The following is a 5810-nucleotide window of genomic DNA, read 5'->3' as shown; positions in this document are numbered from 1 at the left end:
ATGCGTGCGCATGTCTGTCTCACTCTCTGGCTCTCTCTTCCTCTGTATCTGTACGCACGCACATCTCTGTTCCTCTTCCTCTGCGTCTGTGTGCACTTGTCTCTCTGTCTCTCTGCCTCTGTCTGTCTCTGTCTGCATCTGTGCATGCCCGCGACTCTTTGTCTCTCTTCCTCTGCATTTGTCTGTGCATGCACATCTGTCTCTGTCTCTCTCTTTGTCTGTCTCTCTCTGTGTCTGTGCATGCACCTGTCTCTCTGTCCCTCTTCTTCGTCTGTGTGCTCCCATCTGTGTCTGTGTGTGCGCATGCATGTCTCTGTCTCTGTTCCTCTGTCTGTGCACGCCCCCATCTTTGTTTCTCTTCCTCTGTGTCTGTGTGCATGCCCATCTATGTCTGTGTGTGCATGCATCTCTGTCTCTTTTCCTCTGCGTCTGTGTGCATCTCTGTCTCTCTCTGCCTGTCTCTGTCTCTCTCTGTCTGTGCATGCCCACATCTCTTCCTCAGCATCTGTGTGCGTCTCTCTCTCTCTCTGCATTTGAATGAGTGCACGTCTCTTCACATCTGTGTGCATGTGCATCTGTCTGTCTCTATTCCTCTGCATACGCGCCTCCCTGTTTCTCTTTGCATCTGTGTGCTCCAGTCTGTGTATGTGTGCATGCATCTCTCTGTCTCTCCTCTCTGTCTCTCATGTTTCTCTTCCTCTGTGTCTGTGTGCACGCACGTCTGTTTCTCTCTTCCTCTGCATCTGTGCATGTGCATGCCTCACTGTATCTCTCTGCCTGTCTGCGTGTGCCTGCGACTGTGTCTCCCTTCTTCTGCGTTTGTCTGCACAAGCATCTCTTGGTCTCTCTTCCTCTGCATCTGTGCACGTGTGCATCTTTGTCTCTGCTCCTGTGTGCGCATCTCTTTGACTCTCTTTGCCCGTGTCTCTGCATGCATCTCTCTCTCTCTCATTCTGCGCCTGTGTGTGCATGCGTCTGTCTCCCTGCGTGTGCGCATGCATCTCTGTATCTGTCTTGCTCTCTTTCTCTGCATCTGTATGCCTGTGTGTCTGTCTCTTTCTCTGCATCTCTGTTCGCACACGCCTGTCCTCCTTTGTGTCTGTGCACGCACGTCTCTGTGTCTGTGTGCGCGTGCATCTCTGTCTCTCCCCTCCTGTTTGCGTGCCCATTTCTCTGTCTTTCTTCTGCATCTGTGTGCACGTGCCTCTTTCTTGCTCTGCGTCTGAACGTGTGCATGTCTCTGCGTCTCTCTTCCTCTGCAACTGCACTTGCATCTCTATCTCTCCTCCTCTGCATCTGTGTGCACTCATCTCTGTCTGTGTGCGTGTGCCTCTGTCTCTTTTTCTGTCTTTCTTCCTCTGCATCTTTGCTCATGCCTCTGTCTTTCTTCCTTTGCATCTGTGCACGTGTGCACCTCTCTCTCTGCCTGTCTCTGTCTCTCTGCATCTGTGCATGCCTGTGTCTATCTTCCTCCATGTTTGTCTGCATGAGCATCTCTCAGTTGTTCCTCCTCTGCATCTGTGCATGCATGCATCTATCTGTCCCTGTTTCTCTCTGTCTCTCTCTCTCTGCATCTGTGTGCACGTGGATTTCTCTGTCTCTCCCTGTGTCTGTGTGCACGCATCTCTGTCTCTTCCTCTGTGTCTGTACATATGTTTCTCTGTCTCTCTTTATCTCTCTTCCTCTGCATTTGTCTGCGCAAGCATGTCGGTCTCTCTTCCTCTGCATCTTTGTGTGCGTGCGTCCGTCTGGCCTCCTCTGCATCTGTCTGCACATGCCTCTGCATCTGTCTGCACACTTCTCTCTCTCTCTCTCTCTCTGCATTTGCACGCACATGCCTCCCTGTGTCTGTCTCCTGTCTGTCTCCGTCTCTCTCTCTTTGTCTCTGTCCCTTGCTGATGCTCTTTCTCTCTCTCATTCTGTATTTTGCTCTCTTTCTCACTCTCTCTTCTCTGCTGTCTTCCACTCTCACACTTTTGTGTGCACTCACTTTCTCTCACACTTCCTGTGTCATTCTCTCTTGATTGCACTCTCACTCTCATTCTCTCGCTGTTTCTCCCTCACTCTTTCTCTTCCTTTCTGCTCTCTTTCTGTCTTTTTCTTCCTTCATCCTTCTATTTCTTTCTTCCTCTCTTCTTTCTTTCTCGCTCTCTTTCTCTGTCTTTTTCTTCCTTCATCCTTCTATTTCTCTTTCTTCCTCTCTTCTTTCTTTCTCGCTCTCTCACTTACTCTCACGTTTGCACTCTTCTCTCTCCTCCACCCTTTCTTTTTTTTTTCCTCCCTCTCCCTGTCTCTTCCCTCTCTCTTGTTCTCTTTATCTTCCTCTTGTGCTTTCTTTTTCTCATTGCCTCTCTCGTCCTAACTATCTTTCTTTCGCTTTCTCCCTCACTCCTCCCCCCTTCTCTCGCTTTCTCTCTGTCTTTCTCTCGCTCTCTCTGTCTCTCTTTGTGACATGGTCTGGAAAAGTCAGCCTGTAAAATGAAAACTTCAATAAACTTCTGAAAAGACTTTATAGAATTTTAATGGTTGCTTATTTTTAGTACCAGAGATCACTGCACATTCTAGCTCTACTTAAAAATAATGAAATAATTGAAAATTATTTCAGAATATAACACTGTAAAGTAGCGACTTGGTCGACGTGTCCTCTTATTGTAATATTGGGTGAGGAATACATTCTGTTTCTTCAGTATTGAACAACTGGATTAAGGCAATAGATTTGAAAGCCTTAAGGACATTTAAAATTATACCCTAACCTCCTGCATAACACACATCACAGAATGTTGCTCGATAATCTTTATGCAGTACCCTTAACATACATTAAAGCTATAATAATCTTTATTTATTCTTGGCTATTATATAAACTGATGAACTGTGTTTTAATATTTCCAAAAGTACCTCCTACATGTGTTATAGAATACTATGTTATGTTGTACCTGCACATTTATTATTTATTTCAGAGGATCATTTGAGGAAAATTAGTATTTAGATCAGATTAACCTTGAACTGTATCAGCTTGGTGTAAAGATCAATTTGGGGTCATGACCACAGTAAATGAGGTTGTGACTGCACTTTCGCTGTTGGAATCTGATCATAAACTATATCTCCTTACCATCTTTGCAGTCATTATGCATATTGACCATAATGTGTTTTGTGTTTTCTAATAAGAACAATATGCTTTGGGTAAGAGAGGGTCCTCTTCTTCATTTCTTGATAAAGCTTGATTCACTTTGGAAGTGGAGCAGTGAAGTTTAATGTTTGAAAACTGTCTCTAATAAATACCCTTGTTTACATAAGAGAATTGATGATTATTTTTTAAAAGCTCATTTTGAGTTGCACTTTTAATGGTCAGAAACATAAAAGGAATGCCAGATATTCTGGTGACTGATTAAAAAAGCAGTTGAAAGAATGCAAATTTGGGGTCTTGTTCCTGGATGTGTAGAGCTGGAAGTGAAACTGAGCACTTCCATGAAGTGAGTTTCTATTCTCCCTACCACCACCTTGATTCCTGAGAGTTCAAACTTTAGTGACTCACAGTATATTTTGGACACGTAACTTCACAGAGGAGACATCTACTTTTACTGGAAACTCTGTCTCTGGGTGATGCCTTCATAGGTCAGAGGAAGAGTTCACTCCAGAGCATAAGGCTCCCCTCAAAACATCGAAATGAGCAGAACTTTTAAGGCTAGTTATAACTTAGAATCATAGACTCATAGAATGGTGTGGGTTGGAAAGGACCTTCGAAGGTCCAACCCCCCGCCATGGGCAGGGACATCTTTCACTAGATCAGGTTGCTCAAAGCCATGTCCAACCTGACCATGACACTGCCAATGATGGGGCATCAACAAGTTCTCTGGACAAGCTGTTCTAGTGTCTCACCACCCTCATCGTAAAAAATTTCTTCCTTTTATCCAATCTAAATCTACCCTCTTTCAGTTTAAAACCATTGCCCCTTGTCCTGTCACTACAGGCCCTGGCAAAAAGTCTCTCTCTGTCTTTCTTATAAGCCCCCTTTAAGTATTGAAAGGCCGCAATAAGGTCTCCCCAGAGCCTTCTCTTCTCCAGGCTGAACAACCCCAACTCTCTCAGCCTTTCTTCATAGGAGAGGTGTTCCATCCCTCTGATCATTTTTGTGGCCCTCCTCTGGACCTGCTCCAACAGGTCCGTGTCTTTCTTGTACTGGGGACCCCAGAGCTGGATGCAATACTCCAGGTAGGGTCTCACCAGAGCGGAGTAGAGGAGCAGAATCACCTCCCTCGACCTGCTGGCCACACTTCTTTTTGTGCAGCCCAGATAGATGACATCCATAGCTCTTCCCTTGTCCACTGATGTAGTCACTCCACTTACGTTCCCCTTGCACAGCCTTAAGGCAGGGCTGTCGCTCAGACTGGGACAGTGCCCAATACCATGCATCAATCTCCTGCTCGCATTCCCAGATACTGCACTGCCTGTTGAGATCCTCTTGTTACGTAGCGACTTGTCTGAAGAGTTCTTCCAGCTAGGCACACTTGTGCAGCTATGACATCCACCGCTGCCTTCAGGTGCTAGGGGACTTCCAGATACTGGAGCTCCATGCAGCCTGAGGTCTGGACAGCTATATCGATCCTTTAGGAGGTCTGTTTGGGGGGAGATGTCAGCATAGGTAGGCTGTAGTGCTTCTGTTTGGGTTACAGCCACAGCCTCGCAGTTGCGGTGGATGGACACCATTTTCTTTCAGCAGATCACCTTGAAGTCCCAGGACAGAGGAGAAAGGGACAGCAGGTACCAGCAAGAGGGGAAGGAAGAGAAGGGGCCCAACTTCAGGCAACAGAGTTGTTTAGGGCATGATCTGACATTTAGGAGTCCTTCAGTCCCAACTAGTTATTGTTTTCTTGGCATGTGTCTGTAAATGTAATATATGGGAAGAATAGAAGCTACTATGGTAAGTAAACCTGCTCCACCCCTTGGGAGCCTGTGCCTGATAATGCAGAGTGAACATCCCCAACTCCTATTGACTTCATCTGAAGTAAAAGGCCCTTTGCACCTGTCGTGGTTTAACCCCAGTCAGCAACTAAGCACCATGCAGCCATTTCCCCCTCCCCCTCCCAGTGGGGTGAGGAGGAAGAAAGGAAAAAAAAAAAAAAAGTAAAACTCATGGGTTGAGATAAGAACAGTTTAATAACTAAAGTAAAATATAATACTAACAATGGTAATAATGAAATATAATAATAATGAAAAGGAATATAACAAAAAAAGGAAGGGGGGGGAAGGAGAAAAAAAAAAAAGTGATGCACAATGCAATTGCTCACCACCCGCTGACCAATGCCCAGTTAGTTCCCAAGCCGCGATCCGCCCCTCCCGGCCAACTCCCCCCTGTTTATATACTGGGCATGACATTCCATGGTATGGAATACCCCTTTGGCTAGTTCAGGTCAGCTGCCCCGGCTCTGCTCCCTCCCAGCTTCTTGCACACCTGCTTGCTGGCAGAGCATGGGAAACTGAAAAGTCCTTGGCTTAAGATAAGTGCTACTTAGCAACAACTAAAACATCAGGGTGTTATCATCAACATCATTCTCACACTAAATCCAAAACACAGCACTGTACCAGCTACTAAGAAGAGAGTTAACTCTGTCCCAGCCGAAACCAGGACAGCACCTTAAAAGTGTAGCTGGTAGCATCACACTTTTAGACCCTGTTCTGTACTAGAATCATTGTTCATTGAGTTTCTGAATGAATTATTGTGTGGGTTGTGTTTGTAAGCTAAGGGTAAGCAGACTGCTTTCATTTAATAATCCCCTTTCACTCTAGATGTAAAAATGTTCATTTTCTTTCAG

The sequence above is a fragment of the Gymnogyps californianus genome, unplaced genomic scaffold (assembly GCF_018139145.2).
Source record: "Gymnogyps californianus isolate 813 unplaced genomic scaffold, ASM1813914v2 HiC_scaffold_99, whole genome shotgun sequence".
Taxonomy (NCBI): Eukaryota; Metazoa; Chordata; class Aves; order Accipitriformes; family Cathartidae; genus Gymnogyps; species Gymnogyps californianus.
Note: the sequence above shows the minus strand (reverse complement) of the source record.